We start from the raw sequence: 15,490 nt of genomic DNA, 5'->3' as shown, positions 1-15,490 counted from the left end.
TTGTTCAGCCGCATCTCTGATTCTATTTATAAATACAACTATACTCTCATCTTCATTTAAAGTTTCTAAATCATCGTATTCTTTTTCATTGTCGTCGCTCGTAAATGTGAATGACTTTATTCTTTCGAATAAATACGTTCCCTTCCGCTCACATATTACTGTATTTCCATCGGCATCTTTGCCATCGTACTCACTGGAAGTGACAATAAATATTGACTGAAGCAGTGTCTTAAAATCTTCCACATTATCACATGATGACATTAGCCCCTTGCATCGCACAAAGAAGTCTTTAATTTTAGGATGCTTCCTGTGAAATACATCCTGGCTGCAAATAATTTTTATCAAATGGGCAATATCAATTCTGATAAAGCAGTGAAGTGGATGTTGCAACATTTTTCCACTAATCCATTTATAACAATCCGAAATGTAAGTTTTCAAACAACGATCATTGAATGCTAAGCTGGTTGTATTCAAAAGCGCTTCTGGAGGCACTGGTGCCCCGCATCTTATGATTTCTCTCAACCAGTACGTAATTAAATTAGTATCGTGCTTTTCTGAAAGCATTTGAAATACTGGTTGTATACCATTTGCACCTTTTATAATAATTTGGTACAAGAATATATGTTTCTTGTCACCATTTAGTTTTTCTATTACTTTCACTAATTTTCCAGTTGCGTCTAATTCTATTTTCCTGGACGTTTTAATTAATGTTTTGTACAATTCCATTTGCAGGGGTGACTAGTAAAAACAATAGAAATGATCCTTGGAAATCTCTTTAATGTATCCCGCGTATTGTCCCTTATATTTTTACTCACATAACGAACTAATAGAATCAAGATCTTTATTGATTTCTAATTCCCGTAGGATGGCTTCTTCCCTGATTTTTCTTAAAGTGCATTGTCGCGCATTATAAGGAGGTTCAGGATCGTCGTAGGTTAAATCTGATGCTGCATCGTTTCTCCATTTTCTGGGTTTAATATTTATCAATTGTTGCCCAATTTCTACCCTATTTTTTCCTTTTATTGCTCTTTTCTTGTCATGCGGTATTCCCGAAGTGTCGACTGTGTGCACTCTTAATGCAATACCAGTGACAGGAGCCGGTTCATATAGGCAATGAGCTTTAAATTCGGCACCGCATATATCTTCAAATATGTTCCCGCTTCCGAAGAATCGAAATTTTTTCCATATTTAAAGGTATAAGCGCAGGGAAATTTTTTTTTTTAAACTTTCGATACAGGAGCAATGGATTTTCATTGCTCCTCAGACAATGTAATATTCAAATATATTTGCGGCAGTTTATTATTCATTTTATTCCGATTATTGTCAGGTTCGAATTCTTGGCTAATATTTGAGTCGTTACTGACATTGATACTATCCCCGATTTCTTTTTCTTCTTTTTCTTCTTCAACCGGAATTTCGAAATGTTTTTTCAAATTTGTTAACAAATTCCATCTATTGGTTATAACGTGGAAATTTAATGTGTCTGGCGGCAACTTACTTGACAATTTTGCAGCTATTTCTTTCCACACTTTATCCATACGACACCTCAATTTGCAGCTCCCAGCGAATAATTCACACTTTTCACACTTCTGCAGTATATGCAGAATCACACCAAAGTCTATCAATGCTTTTCTAGGCATTTTTCAATAATAACTACAATGAAATCGTGAAACGAAAAATTGTATAATCTTCTCACAGTTTCTTCACAAGCCGTAAATCAAAGCACGATCTTGCAAGAGCTGTATCTGAAGACTAACTGACTTTCGTGGGTTGTTGCAAAGAATTCGAGAGTATGGCCAACATGTGTTTACGTTTCAGAAGTGGGACTTGGTGCCGCGCCGCTTTAGGGCGCAGCGCTGAGGGCCGTCAACGAAAGAAAGTAACTACGCAATTTAGAAACATTTCTGATGCGTTGTCACAAAATACACTAAACTCTTACGTTACAAAAAAATCGGTGGAATTTGCTAACAAGTTTGAAAAACATTTCAAAATTCCAGTGGAAGAAGAAGGAGAAAAAGAAATAGTGGTTAGCAGGGGTGTGGGGGTGTTCGTGTACCCGACGTTTCGGGCTCGGGACGGGCCGGAGAGTATCGGGCGGGATCGGGTGGGGTCCCGATACTTTCGTATTGCTCGAGATCCCGAGACTCGATTCGGGCTACAAGCTTGGCCGCCATGAGCGGGCAATTTGATTTCAGATCGGCTCGGCAAAACCCAGCCGCGATCGGCGCGAAAGCCAGCTATTAACAGGAAATCGAGAACGGAAAAAATTATGCATATCATTTACATCATTACCAGTGATAAGTTTATACCTTTCTGTCTGCCGTTCAATCATAATTTGTATTTTATTATTGATTTATATATATTCATTGCTACCAAATAGTCTGTAAATACTGAATATATCCATATACGTACTTAAATAAATACTATGTTCAAAAACTTGGGAGGAAGACAATTTTTACATCGACAATATTTTAAAATGTTAATAAAATATACTTCATACTTAGTACTTTAGATAAACGGGATACATAGGATATTATGTTTTTGGGATAGGTCCAAATTTAAAATAAAAAACGTACAAATAACTATAAACATATAGAATGGAATATTTCGTGGATGTTTCGTAGTAACTAAAATATACGGGATGGCGAATATTTTATTATTTTAAATTAACATGTAAGAAACATCATTGTTCTACGTTCTCAGGTAACAATTTTGTTCGGTTACTGATGGCTCGGTTAATTATAGTTCAACAGGACACAGAAAAGTAAAAACTTATCACTGGTATCGATATAAATTATATAAAAAATTCTTTACGTTTCGTTCTTCTGTTAATAGCTGGCTTTCGAGCCGATCGCGGCCGAGTTTTGCCGAGCCGACCTGAAATCAAATTGCCCGCTCATGGCGGCCAAGCTTGTAGTCCGAATCTTGCGATCCCGAGCCTCGGGACGATTCTAGTAGATAACATTAATGTTTCAAACGAAAGTAATACTAGCCAAGAATTCTAATCTGACAATAATCCGAATAAAATGAATAATAAACTGCCGCAATTATATTTTGATATTACATTGTCTGAGGAGCAATGGAAATCTATTTCTTCTGTATTGAAAGTTTAAAAAGAAAAGAACACTCGCGGAAAAGCTTATAAAATACTCAGTCCCAGTTGGACTGATATTATTAACGCTTATACGTTTAAATATGGAAAAATTTTCGATTCTCCGGAAGCGGGAACATATTTGAAAATATATGGTATTTGCAAAGAATGCGGTGCCGAATTTAAAGCTCATTGCCTATATGAACCGGCTCCTGGCACTGGTATTGTATTAAGAGCGCACACAGTCGACACTTCGGGAATACATCGTTGAAAAGAAAAGGGCAGTAAAAGGAAAAAATAGGGTGGCAATTGGACAGGAACTTTTAAATATTAAGCCGAGACAATGGCGGAATGATCGTTTAACTTAAAATTTATTTTTACTATATTTTTGTATTATTTGTATTATTTATTATTTCATGTCGATTGAATTGATTTGATTTTTGTATATTGGCTGATTTCAAATCGTTTGGATGTGTGGTTATAGGTTATATGTATTGATGACTAGGTAATTTTTGTACCTCCTCGGTTTTTTTTCATAATTTTGTATTGTCATCATAACTACGTACGCCTGTGAGATTTCAAGACAATTGGATGTTTGGAAGTGGGTTAAAATGGAGCGAAGTGACATAAAATCGTTTACTAATTAAACAAATTTATTATAAAATTATTATAGTAAATGCTCTACATATAGTAAATATTTAAACATTTTGGCTGTGAGGATCCACCTCTTCCCCGGCCACCTCCACTTCTTCCCCAGCTACCTCCACCTCTTCCCCAGCCAACTCCACCTCTTCCCCAGCCACCTCCACCTCTTCCCCGTCCATCTTCTCCGCTTCTTCTCCATCCGCCAGGTGGCATTCCGCGTTGTTGGCGGCGGCCCCTAAAAAATTTTAGACGGCGTATCTCTCGCCGTAACTGAATCAGAAACATAAAAATTATGTTTTTTACTTTTACCTATACATACAGTGATTCATAAAAAAATATTCGGACATTTCTTAAAATGGAATATCATTCTGACAATTGCAACATTTCGCACAAAATAATTGAGTAGGAAGTAACACGTTAAATATCTCAAAACATATGACAGATATTAACACAAAATTTGAATATATGATGAAGAATGACATTTGGAATACACATATCCATGTCCTAGTTTGTCCTTCCATTTCCGGTTTGTAAGAAGCGTGACGTGTGAGTGAGCAGTGTGAGAGATAGGAGTGGATAAGATGTTAGTAGGGCAGTTAGGGTGTGAAAAGTGGGTACAGAGGGAGAAGGGGGAGCTGGGAGTGAAGGGAGAGATAGGGCGAGGAAAAGGGGAGTGAGGGAGAGGAGGAAAAACAGGGTGGAAGCACGCGAGTGTTGAGGTTAGGGTAAGGAGGGAAGGACTGAGCGGGAGTGGAAAAGGCGGGAGAGTGGAGAAAGAGAGGAAGAGAGAGACATCGGGCGGTGAAGAAAGGAAATAAGGATATAGCGGAGACAGTAGATAAAGTAGGGAGTGAGAGAAGGGGAAATAGGCGGAAGGTAAGGAAGATAGGATGGAAGGTAAAGAGGGAGAAAAGGGAGAGGAAAGAGGAAAAGAAAGGGTAGAAACAGAGAGGAAGGTAGATGAAAAGGAAGAAGAGGCGAAAAGGAGAGGTAGGAAAACGAATGCAGAGAGACTGGCAAGGGAAAGGAGCATGAGTGGAGGAAGCATAGGTGAAATTGCGGAGTTGTGGAAGAGAAAGAGAGAGAAAGAGGAACAGGGTCATGGAGAAGAGAGTGGAATAGAAGCGTTCCAAAAGAGTAGAAAGGTAGGAAGATCACCGGAGGGAGAAAGAGAGGGGGGAGGAATAGAGAGGCTATTAAAGGAAATGAGGGTGGAGATGAGGAAGGATCTGAAGGAAGTAAAGGAACAAGGGAGAGAGGCGAGGGAAGATATGGCGTCATTAAGAGAGAAAATGGAAGAATGGGAAGAGAAGTGGAGAAGAGAAAACAAAGAGTTGGGAAATAGAATGGAAAGGGTGGAAAAAAGATTAGAGGAAGTGGAGAGAGAGGAGGAGAAGATCAAGGAAATGGAGGAGAGGCTAAAGAATTTATAAATGAGGAGGAAAAAGGAGGAGGGAGTCGGAGAAGGAAGGAGAGAGGAAGGGGTGGGGAAGGACGCAGGACGGGAAGAATGGGAAACAAGGGTGCAGGGGATGGAAAGAAAACTAGAAATGAAAGAGAGAGAAGAGAGATGGAAGAACATTATAATTAAAGGGGTAGGTAGGGAGGGAACGGCGATGAGGAGGGCAAAGGAAGTGCTGGATGTAGTAGGGATACAGGGGAGAATAGAGGGAGTGAGGGAGCTTGGAGGAAGAAGGCAAGGGAGGAAGGAAGTGATGCTGGAGGTGAAAATGGAGAGCATGGAAGTGAAGAGGGAAATAATGAGGAACAAAGGAAAGCTAAAAGGGAGAAAGGAAAGGATAGGGGACGATCTGACCTGGAAAGAAAGAAAGATGCAATGGCAGTTAAGGGTGTTAGGAGAAGAGGAGGAAAGAAAAGGGAATAGAGTGAGAGTAAAGTACGGGAAGATAGAGATAGAGGGGAAAACGTGGTTCTGGGATGAGCAGGGAGAGGTACTAAGAGACTGGAGAGGGAAGGAGAGGGGAAGGGCAGAATGGGGAGCAAAAGAGGTGCGAGAAGGAGAAAGGGGCAGGGAAGAGGTGGGAAAGAAAGAAGGGAGACAGGGAGCGGAAGGGTAAAAAAACTAAGGGTGGAGGGAGAGAAAAGGGGAGCGACAGAACAAACGGAAGAAACGAAAAGCTGGAAGATAGCGTTCTGGAACGTAGCGGGGGTGGCAAACAAGGAGGTGGAATTTTGGAAGGGGATAGGGGAATGGGAAGTAATAGTGCTTTTGGAGACATGGATAGAAGAGAAGGGATGGGACAGGATTAAGCACAGGCTGCCGACGGGATACAGGTGGAAGACGCAGTGGGCAAAGAGAAGGAATAAGAGGGGGAGAGCGATGGGAGGCATAGTGATAGGGGTGAGGGAAGAGATGGAAGTAGGACAAGAACGAGATCAGGGAGAAGAAGGAATTTTGGTGGAAAGAATAAAGGCGGGGGAGGAGGAATGGACGGTGGTGGCAGTATACGTGAACGAGGACATGGATAGGAAGCTGGAAAGGATCAGAGGATGGATGGAGGGGCAGAAGGAGGGAGAGAGGATAATAATAGGGGGGACTTCAATGCGAGGACAGGAACGCTAGGCGGCAGGATAGAGGGAGGAGAGGAGGAGGAGGAGGGAGGGGGAAGAAAGTCGAAAGATAGGAAGGTAAATAGGGACGGAAGAAGTTTAGTAAAACTAATAGATGAGACGGGGTGGGAAATCTTGAACGGGAACATAGAGGGGGACGAAGAGGGGGAATACACGTACACGGGGGGAAGAGGGGCAACGGTGATCGATTATGTGTTGGGGGATGAGAGGACAAGAATGGGGGTGGAAAGGATGGAGATAGGGGACAGAGTGGAGTCAGATCACTACCCGGTGGTGGTGACGATGAGGGAGGGAGGAGTGGGGGAGAGAAGAGGAAAAGTGAGGGAAAGAAAAGTAGGAGGAGGGCGGTGGTCGGCAAGGATGAAAGAGGAGTTTAGGAGGGGGATGGAAGGAGTGGGCATAGAAGGAGAAGGGATACAGGAGGCGGTGAGTAAGATAACAGAAAGGATTAAGGAGGTGATGAGGAAAGGGGAGGAGAAGGGGGACAAGGAGGAAAGGCGGAAGGAGGGGTGGTGGGACGGAGAAACCAGGGAAATGAAGAGGCAGGTGAGAAGAGGGCTAAGGAGATGGAGAGGGGGGGAGGGATCGAGGGAAGAGTACAAAAGGAAAAGGAGAGAGTACAAAGAACTGTGCGAGAGGAACAAGGGGAAGAGAGGGAGAGGATGATAAGGGAGGTAGCGGAAGCGAAAACGGAAAACAAAGTATGGGAGATAGTGAACAGGGGAAGGAAAAAAAGGAAGCGGGTGGACGAAAAGATAAAGAGTGAGGAGTGGAAGGAATATTTCATGGGACTGCTGGGGGAGTGGAAAACAGGGTCAGGATGGGAGGGGAGGGGAGTAGGAGGAAGGGAGAGGAAGAAGGAATAAGCAAAGAGGAAATAAGAAAGGTATTGAGGAGACTGAAGGAGGGAAAGGCGATGGGAGGGGACGGGATACCAAACGAAGCCTGGAAATTTGGCGGAGAGAAGGGGGCAGAGGCAGCATGGGAGATTTGCAGGAGGGTATGGGAGGGAGAAGGATGGCCGCAGGGGTGGAAGGAGGGGTTAATAGCGCCACTGGTGAAGAAGGGAAGGGGGACTGGGGTGCAGGACTACAGGGGAGTTACGCTTATGCCGACCCTGTATAAGGTGTATGCAGCGGTGCTGGGAGAGAGACTGGAACAGGAGGTGGAAGGGAAGGGGATGATCCCGGAAAATCAAGCAGGGTTCAGGAGAGGGAGAGGAACAGTGGACCAAATTTATGTGCTAAATCACATGATAGGGAAGCAAACCAGAAGGGGTAAAGGTAAACTGGTAGCGCTGTTCGTGGACCTGAAGGCTGCGTTCGACACGGTGGGCAGGAGTAAATTATGGGAGGCAATGGAGAAGAGAGGGGTAAGGGAGGGGTTGAGGGAGAGGGTTAAGGAAATATATAGGGAGACAATTAGCAGAGTAAAGGTGGGAGGGGAGATAGGGGAGGGATTCTGGACATCGAGAGGGCTAAGGCAAGGGTGCCCGCTGAGCCCCATACTATTCAACCTGCTGATAGCGGATGTGGAGGAGGAGCTAAATAAAGGGGATTGGGGAGGGGTGAGAATAGGAGGCAGAAGGATATGCTCCCTGGCATATGCGGATGACCTAGTGTTACTGGCGGGAAAAGAGGAAGAGATGGAGTGTATGATAAGGCGGCTAGAAAGATACATGGAGGGAAAGAACCTAGAGGTTAATGTGGCAAAGACAAAGGTGGTAAGGTTCAGAAAAGGGGGAGGGAGAGACAGAAAGGTGGAATGGAAATGGAAAGGAAGGGAGATTGAGGAAGTAAAGGAGTTTAAGTATTTAGGGTATGTGTTCAAGAAAAACGGGGGACATGAGGCGCACATACAGGACAGGGTGAAAAAGGCAGGGGTCGTAATGAGACAGGTCTGCGGAATTGGAAAAAGGAAATTTGGAAAGGACTGGGGAAGGAGGATGTGGCTGTTCGATGCGCTGGTGTGGACGGTTTTGGGGTACGGGGCGGAGGTATGGGGGTGGAAGGAGAGGGAGGAGGTAGAGAGGGTACAGGAAAGGTTCATAAGATGGTCGTTGGGGGTAGACTGGAGGACGCCAGGATATATGGTGAGGGAGGAGACAAAGAGGGAAAAGCTGAGGACGTGGGCGGGGGGAAGGGCGTGGAGATACGAGGAGAAGCTGAGCAGGGGAGAGGGAGGGGAGTTGGCCAGATTATGTCTGAGAGGTGATGGAGAGGGAGAGGGAGGAGGGGAGAGAGTTGTCTAGGTGGGAAATAGAGAGAAAGGAGTTTAGGATGGAGAGAGGAGGGAGTGAAGGTAACGAAAAGGAAAGGGAAAGAGGGGGGTACGAAGAGATGGAGAAAGAAGACAGCAGGAGACAGGCAGAGGAGAGAAGGGAAAAAATAAGGGAGTCTAAATACAACAGATGGTACAGGGAGATAGTAGCAAAGGGGATTCCGAAATATCTGGCAGCGGGATGGAGTGAAGGGAGGTGCAGGAGGATAGCAAGATTTAGGCTGGGGAACGAAATGAGGGGGGGGAGGTACTGGGAGAAGGAAGAGAAGAGGAGATGCAGGGTATGCGGGGGGGAAGAAGAGACGTGGGAACACGTTTTAGAGAGATGTGCAAGGGAAGAAGAGGGAAGGGAGAGAGGAATAGGGGAAATGATAAAGGAAATATTGGATGAAGGAGGTAAGGGAGAGGAATGGATGAAGAGGATAGAGGAAATGAGACGGGAGTGGGAAGGAGGAAACGGGGAGAAAGGAGAGGGAAGGAGGGAGGGAGAAAGGAACTAATGAATGAAAGGAGGAATGGAGTGAAAGAAAGGAAATGGAAGTCGAAGGCGGAGGAAAGGGGAGGAGACGAGAGCGGAAAAGGCGTAGTTTTAAGAGGAGAAAACGGCAGGCGCGGGATAAATGGGAATAGTATAAGAGCGTGGATAGAGGGGGGGGGGCGAGCGGGAGAGCGGAGAGGGAGAGCGAGCGAGGCGAGTGCGATGGAAGTAGGATAAGGACTTAGGATAAGGATAGGATAAGATTAGGTTAAGGAAAATGTAAAGGAGACATGTAACCCTGAGGGGAATCAATAAATCACACATACATACATATGATAGATATTAACACAAAATTTGAATATATGATGAAGAATGACATTTGGAATACACATATCCATGTCCTAGCGGTATAGACATGTATAGCGAAGAAAATAACTTTTCGATATCCCAAAGTAGCTTTTTCTTACTGATTTAAAATTGCAATATAAATACTCCCTTTGCAAGTACGTGTTTTTTTCTTTTTTTTAAATATTTTTAAAGTAATACTCATCGTTACTTTATACTTTTAAGTGTCTCGTTAATCAAAATTTATAATTTAAGCTGAAAAGCCTGTTCGGGGGCGACTGTAACATCAGCAGTCGGGGTCAGTTGTACCGCGACAGAACTGAATAGTGACAAAATAAATGAATAATATTGTCATGTTTGCATGGAATCATATAGCACAGCACAAGCAAACCAAATAAAAAATGGGTGCAATGTACTGAATGTAAGAATTGATCATATAAAGAATTTTGGAAACTAGCCAAAACGTTTTTTATTTCTGTCACAATTTCGATACTGCATAAGTGGTTATAAATTTTACCTTTTTCATTTATTATTATAATTAAAATCAACAAATATTTTTTAATTTTGCAAAGTTAAATTTGTGCTACTATTCACTCCATGCAGTGTTACACTTTCCCCGCGTCTCATTTTTTATTAATAACCTAGATATTATTTAACATGCAGCGAAACTATTGTCTCAATAATTTCAGATAAGTAAGTAACATTTTCATATAAGAGCTTTTGTTCTAACTGTGATAGTTCTTGCGTAATCTTATTCCAAAATCAAAATGTTACTATCACCCCCGGTCTACCCTAAGATATAGTACCACATTCCACATAATTACCTTCGTTATCGTCTGATCCTTTGCATCACTGGGGGGCTGTGTCGGACACCTCCCTATGTCGCCCGGATTTCCCTGTTTAAGCGGCTCCGTTTTTGCGACGCGGCTTGGCCCTCCTGCTGCGGCTGCTGGCGACGCCGAGTCGGTAAAGCTGCTTCTATCTAGAAATGGAAAAATATATATAACAAATATTTTACATTTGAACAATTTTGTTTGACTTGATCAAAAATGCCTTGACTATTAATGAAGTTAGCTTTACATTATGCAGATCAATTTTTCATGTGGGCCATTTTCATCGGATCGACATAACGGCGTGCGTTTCGAAAAGTAGCAGGTTTTTTTACGATAAACTGCACGTTTCAGTTTGACACGTAAAGAAGTACATTTCATCGTTTCCGACGAATATTAACGCGTTTGGTCTTCCGCCGCGAAAACAAGCACATTTCACTCATTCGCCCCGAAGAATAGACCATTTTGGACTATACGGCAGAAACATTTCAACGCGTGATTAGTTTAAATTGTTCAAGTGCATTTTAAGTCGAAAAATTCAACTTTTGAAACTGTTTTTTAATAAATAATAACTCCGTCTACTTTCCAAAGAAAACATACATGAAAATTTTAATTTATATCTGTATCGTATTCTTTTGCTAGCAAAACGTGCTCAAACGAAGACGGATGTACTGTTTTTCGCAATGCACGTCGTTATGTCATCCGAATGTAAATGGCTCACATGAAAAAATTATTTGCATAAAGTGAAACTAACTTCCTTAAAAAGCCGGTTTAATACTTACAGTGTTCATGTCGTCCATGCCTCTTCAGTGTATGGTGTAGAGGGTGTCGAGTTACTGATATTCTTCTGTCAAGAACAGAGGGTTTTTATACCACCGCCACAGACACTTACTACCTGACCATCCTCGCGCTGGCCCTATGTATCATGGGCCTGGCGGCCGAACCCAGCGTGCAGTGGTGGGAACAGGGGTAGTTACTGACATTCGTATATAACTTTTAAACTATAAAAGATATCGGAATGAAATTTGCGCCAAAAACAGGAAAAAATTATCCCTTTCTAATGATTTAGAATTGAATATATTCTACGTATATTTAATGTTTCTTTTTTAATTCTTTCAACTAATTTGTTATACAAAAAATTGAAAACTGATTATTTAGTAGTTTATTTAATGCTCTTTAAGTGATTTAAATCGTACGTTGGGAAGACTTTTCATTTCTGAGTTGTATGGAAAAATCAAATAGTACTTAATGGGGTAGGTTACCCTTGATAGGCCTAAAACAGGCTTTTTTTCAAACGCAAATTGTAAAGTGATAAATAACAGTAAAGAGAACGATTTTTCCTATTTTTAATCGTTATTCTACGAGTTTTAACAACAAAACAGAAAATGTCTAAATATCTCTAAGTATATAAAAGTTATGAGTAAAAACGTAAAGGCGTGTACGCGGTGCACCGTTTGATGGTGAACATAAAATCTCGAAAACTGTTCAAATGATTTGGATAAAACTTTAATGAGAGATGCAGAAAACCATTCCCTACGATGTGTCGGGAGCAGAATTTCGAGATAAATTAAAAAAAAATAATAATAAATATTTTTCAGACAAGAAATCGATAAAATAGTATTTTTCAACATAAAAATTGTATTATTTTTTTTCTCCGAAAATCTGCTCCCGACACATCGTAGGGAATGGTTTTCTGCATCTCTCATTAAATTTTCGTCCAAATCGTTGCATCGGTTTTCGAGATTTTATGTTCACCATCAAACGGTGCACCGCGTACACGCATTTACGTTTTTACTCATAACTTTTATATACTTAGAGATATTTAGACTTTTTCTGTTGTGTTGTTAAAGCTTGTAGAATAACGATTAAAAATAGGAAAAATCGTTCTCTTTACTGTTATTTATCACTTTACAATTTGCGTTTGCAAAAGGCCTGTTTTAGGACTATCGAGGGTAACCTATCCCCTTAATAGTACCAACTTAATAGTACTAGTTGACTTTTTCTTAAATTGTGACGAAATCTACTTACTTTACTTAAACATTATTATTCATTTATTGTCAATTTATTCAACGGAATAGAATCAGGATGCCGTAACTCCTTCTTAAAGGGTGTTGCCCGTTAAGGGAGGTTTCTGCCTTGTTGGGTAAAAAAAAATTTTTTTTATGTATCGGAAAGAGCCAATGTTTAAGAATATGTACAGCAAATTGCAAGTTGATATAAATAAAATTCGCAAAGTTATAGGCCGACGAAGAGAAGCGGGCGCCGCAGGTATGAAATTCGGAGCGCTTGGGTCGGCGCGGCGCTATAAACCGCGACCGATGCAGGCTAGATTCGCGTCCTGTGTAACAAAATTTTATGATTCGTATTGTCTATATTTTTGGGTTTTCCCAAAAAACCTTACCTTGCAGCTGCCTCGAAAAGCGTCCTCAGTATGATTGTCACCTCGAAGAGTAACGGACGATTTTCGAAGTTAAAACCGTGGTGCAAAATGTTTAAAACAAAAAAATTCAATCGCGAGGAAAATGAACGACCTGGTCACAAGGCAAAAAAACGGCGATTCAGTGGTAATCGGCATACTAGGGGAAACGAAACATTACACGCAAGTACGTCGGCACAAAAGCTAATGAATTCTAGTGATACTGAAATCACCATTGATCCAATGCACGGGTACTGCATTATCCATTTTTTTGTTGGTGTTTTCCACACTTAGGGCTCTATTAAAATGCAAGAAATGTGAAAGTGACGTACAGTTTAAAGAGAAAGATGAACAAGGTTTGGGATTCAAGCTCTGTGTCGTGTGTGATTGTGGTTCCACCGAAATTGAATGTAGCCCGAAAATTTCGAACAAATCTTTCGAAATCAATCGACGAATCGTGTTTGTAATGCGTTTACTAGGAATCGGGTTGCAGGGCATAAATCTTTTTTGCGGCATGATGGATTTGGGTCAAGGAATTGCTAACAGCACATATTATGCATGCTTGGAAAATGCGTTGACTGCTGCGAAAGCCACGGCCGACGTATTCCTCGGAAAGGCTGCAAAGGAAGAAATTGAAAAAAATGCTGCAGCGGGAAATGAGCCATCTCATTTGACCGTTTCAGGTCATGGAACTTGGAGCAGGAGAGGTTTTTCATCGTTGTTTGGCGTAGTCACTCTGATTGGAAAATATTCCAGTAAGATTTTGGACCTTGTTGTGAAATCCAAGTTTTGCCAATCCTGTAATTACTGGAGTAGCAAAGAGGGCACTGAGGAATTTGATAGCTGGTACGAAGAACACGAAGAAAACTGTGCATGCAATCACACTGGAAGCGCTGGAAAAATGGAAGTCGATGGTATTATCGAAATGTTTACACAATCCGAGGAGCTTCACGATGTAAAATATACCAAGTACATAGGCGACGGGGATACGAAAACCTTCAAATCACTTCTGGAAATACAACCGTATGGGGAGGAATTGATCGTGACGAAGAAATAGTGCGTTGGACACGTCAAAAAGCGAATGGGGTCAAGATTGAGATCCGGAAAAAAGAAAACGAAAGGGGTTGGTGGCAAAGGTGGTGGCAAATTGATGGATAAATTGATTCGTGACTTGACCAATTACTATGGTTTGGCAATTATCAGAAATTCTGATTCTGTGACTGCTATGAAAAATGCTATTTGGGCGACTTTCGATCACAAATGCTCGACAGATGCGAAGCAAAAGCACGACAATTGTCCGCCCGGGCCTGACTCGTGGTGCAAGTGGAGACGCGCAGAGGCAGGCAACAAATTGCATGATTTCAAACACGAACAACCACTTGCGACTGAAGTTCAGAAACTCCTTCATCCGATATATTCAGATCTGTCGTCAGACGATCTGTTGCAACGCTGTTTGGGCGGACATACGCAAAATAATAACGAAAGTTTGAACGCTGTCCTCTGGAGGTTGGCTCCAAAACACATTTTTTGCTCGAAAAAAATTATCGAACTGGCAGCTTTTATTGCCCTATGTATTTTCAACGAAGGTATCACCCCCCCTACTGTGTATGATGGAAGTGATGGGCATCACAATTGGACCTGAAGCAAAAATAATGGCCAACAAAAGGGATATGGTGCGCGTGAAAAAAGCTGACGCTACACATTCCGCAGCATCAAAAGAAGCAAGATTGACCCGAAGACTGGAGCGGACAACTCAAGAAAAACTTTTTGAAGAAGAGGAAGGTATCCTCTATGCTCCTGGCATAGCAGATTAGATGTAAGTATGAAACTTTTCATTTTATTCGCACATAACCTTTGGTTTAACTTTAAACACGTTTTTCTCGAAACTACATTTTTCAAGTTTGCGGAAGTGCTCCTACACGCCCTAGATAAGCAATCTTTATGAAATTTGGCAGGCACGCGTACAACATACTCTACTGTTTTTATTTAGTGAACAAAAAACTGCAAAAAATTTTTGGTGAAAAAAAAATCTCTTCGATCGCTCACTATTGTTTTATTTTACAATTTTTCTTCTTGATTCTAGGTCAACTTATGCACAATATTGTACAAAGAAAAAATATGTTTCATTTTTTTGCTTCAGATCACCTGTCCGGGACTTAGGACTTCCGCAAGCGATGAATGTCATCGCCCGCGCACCGACATACGTGGCTCCTCCCACTCCCACTACCATGTTTTGTCAAAACTTTAAAAAATATTTTTATGTTCAATAAAAACCGCTTAGTCAACATACCAAATATCAACATTCTATATTTAATACTTTTCGCATAAAAAATGGGTAAAGTATCGAACCTTTTTTGGTCCAACAAGGCAGAAACCTCCCTTAATGAGTAAATAAGTATAAACGAATAAATGAAGAAATAGGTATAACATAGACGGTGAAATTTTATGCAAATGCATGTTTTTGTAGTATTGGATTAAACAAGTGGAAATTTCGTCGATTTATATATCATCATTAAGAGGATTTTAAAAATTTATTTGTCATTTTGCTTATTCTGGGTATTTTTCATATTTATCTACAAATTAGCTCGAGTAATTGTTAGAATTTGCTGAACCGCTAGGCGTATTAATGTTGGGTGATTCTTTTTAATTGCTACGTTGATGGCACCTTCTTACATCTGGCATATTGAAGTAAAAACTGAGGGGGCTGACCGAACCTAGTCCCCAAAGATTAATCAGGCTGATCGGTCAGAGTTTGTCGTCAGGATGGTTGTTTATGACCGTATTGTCCCGCGAGTTGGCGAACCGGCAGAGCA

At 41.5% G+C, this 15,490-nt stretch overlaps 1 protein-coding gene across 1 annotated transcript in view; it reads left to right on the top strand.

The window, feature by feature from the left end:
• The window catches only part of Cow (Proteoglycan Cow), a 1,009,917-nt gene that overhangs the window by 310,373 nt on the left and 684,054 nt on the right, over window positions 1-15,490 (top strand). The gene's annotated exons all lie outside the window — the stretch shown is intronic.

Source organism: Andrena cerasifolii, chromosome 7 (assembly GCF_050908995.1).
Source record: "Andrena cerasifolii isolate SP2316 chromosome 7, iyAndCera1_principal, whole genome shotgun sequence".
Taxonomy (NCBI): Eukaryota; Metazoa; Arthropoda; class Insecta; order Hymenoptera; family Andrenidae; genus Andrena; species Andrena cerasifolii.
The sequence above is the reverse complement of the archived record's forward strand: the minus strand, read 5'-3'. Positions and strand labels throughout refer to the sequence as shown.